A 2,563-nucleotide genomic window follows, 5' to 3' on the forward strand; every position below is an offset into this window, starting at 1 on the left:
CCGAGCGTAGGTGTTCTGCAAAGCGGTCCCCAAGCCTCCGCTTGGTTTCCCCGATGTAGAGGAGGCCACAACGGGAACAACGGATGCAGTATACCACATTAGCAGATGTGCAGGTGAACATCTGCTTAATATGGAAAGTCTGCTTGGGCCCTGGGATGGGGGTGAGGGGGGAGGTGTAGGGGCAGGTGTAGCACTTCCTGCGGTTGCAAGGAAAAGTGCCGGGTGTGGTGGGACTGGAGGGGAGAGTGGAGCGGACAAAGGAGTCACGGAGAGAGTGGTCCCTCTGGAAAGCAGATAAGGGTGGGGAGGGAAAAATGTCTTTGGTGGTGGGGTCGGATTGCAGATGGCGGAAGTGTCGGAGGATGATGTGTTGGATCCGGAGATTGGTGGGGTGGTACGTGAGGACGAGGGGGATTCTGTTTTGGTTGTTATTGTGGGGACGGGGTGTGAGAGATGAGTTGCGGGAGACATGGTCGAGGGCGTTCTCGACCACTGAGGGGAGGAAATTGCGGTCCTTGAAAAACAAGGACATCTGAGGTGTTCGGGAGTGGAATGCCTCATCCTGGGAGCAGATGCGGCGGAGGCGAATGGGCTCACCTTTGTCCCCCTCCACCTACACATCAACGAATACCGCTCACGCTTGGACGTTGAACAGTTTGTCCGCCGCCTCCGCCTCTGCGCTTACTTCTTTAACCGGGAACCTAACCCTCCCCCGACTGACCCCTTCTCCCGCCTCCAACACACCCCCTCCTCCTGGACACCACCCCAAGGCCTCCTACCCTCCCTCAACCTCTTCATCTCCAACTGCCGTCGTGACATCAATTGCCTCAACCTCTCCACCGTTCTCACCCACTCCAACCTCTCCCCCACGGAACGTGCAGCCCTCCGCTCCAACCCCAACCTCACAATAAAACCCGCAGACAAGGGAGGCGCAGTTGTAGTATGGCGCACTGACCTCTACATCGCCGAGGCCAGGCGCCAACTCTCCGACACCTCCTCCTACCACCCCCTTGATCATGATCCCACCCCCGACCACCAAACCATCATCTCCCAAACCATCCACAACCTCATCACTTCAGGTGACCGCCCACCTACAGCGTCCAACCTCATCGTTCCCCAACCCCGCACCGCCTGCTTCTATCTCCTTTCCAAAATCCACAAACCCGACTGCCCTGGTCGACCAATTGTCTCTGCCTGCTCCTGCCCCACCGAACTTATCTCCACCTATCTCGACTCCATTTTATCCCCCTTGGTCCAGGAACTCCCTACGTACATCTGTGACACCACCCACACCCTCCACCTCCTCCAAAACTTCCAATTCCCTGGTCCCCGATACCTCATCTTTACCATGGACGTCCAGTCCCTATACACCTGCATTCCCCATGCAGATGGCCTAAAGGCCCTCCGCTTCTTCCTGTCCCGCAGGCCCGACCAGTCCCCCTCCACCGACACCCTCATCCGTTTAGCTGAACTCTTCCTCACCCTCATCAGCTTCTCTTTCAATTCCCCCCACTTCGTACAGACAAAGAGGATGGCCATGGGTACCCGCATGGGCCCAAGCTATGCCTGCCTCTTTGTAGGTTACTTGAACAATCCCTCTTCCGTAGCTACACTGGCCCTAAACCTCACCTCTTCCTCCGTTACATTAATGACTGTATCGGCGCTGCCTCGTGCTCCCACGAGGAGCTCGAACAGTTCATCCACTTCACCAACACCTTCCACCCCAACCCTAAGTTCACCTGGACCATCTCGGATACCTCCCTCTCCTTCCTGGACCTCTGTGTTTCCATCTCTGGCAACCACCTGGAAACCGATATCCATTTCAAGCCCACCGACTCCCACAGCTACCTAGAATACACCTCCTCCCACCCACCTTCCTGCAAAAATGCCATCCCCTATTCCCAATTCCTTCACCTCTGCCACATCTGCTCCCAGGATGAGGCATTCCACTCCCGTACATCTCAGATGTCCTCGTTTTTTTCAAGGACCGCAACATCCCCCCCTCAGTGGTCGAGAACGCCCTCGACCGTGTCTCCCGCATTTCCCGCAACTCATCCCTCACACCCCCTCCCCGCAATAACAACCAAAACAGAATCCCCCTCGTCCTCACGTACCACCCCACCAATCTCCGGATCCAAAGCGTCATCCTCCGACACTTCCGCCATCTGCAATCCGACCCCACCACCAAAGACATTTTTCCCTCCCCACCCTTATCTGCTTTCCAGAGGGACCACTCTCTCCGTCACTCCTTTGTCCGCTCCACACTCCCCTCCAGTCCCACCACACCCGGCACTTTTCCTTGCAACCGCAGGAAGTGCTACACCTGCCCCTACACCTCCCCCCTCACCCCCATCCCAGGCCCCAAGAAGACTTTCCACATCAAGCAGATGTTCACCTGCACATCTGCTAATGTGGTATACTGCATCCGCTGTTCCCGTTGTGGCCTCCTCTACATCGGGGAAACCAAGCGGAGGCTTGGGGACCGCTTTGTGGAACACCTACGCTCGGTTCATACTAAACAACTGCACCTCCCAGTCGCGAACCATTTCAACTCCCCCTCCCC

This window comes from Rhincodon typus, chromosome 2, assembly GCF_021869965.1.
Source record: "Rhincodon typus isolate 14 chromosome 2, sRhiTyp1.1, whole genome shotgun sequence".
Lineage (NCBI taxonomy): Eukaryota > Metazoa > Chordata > Chondrichthyes > Orectolobiformes > Rhincodontidae > Rhincodon > Rhincodon typus.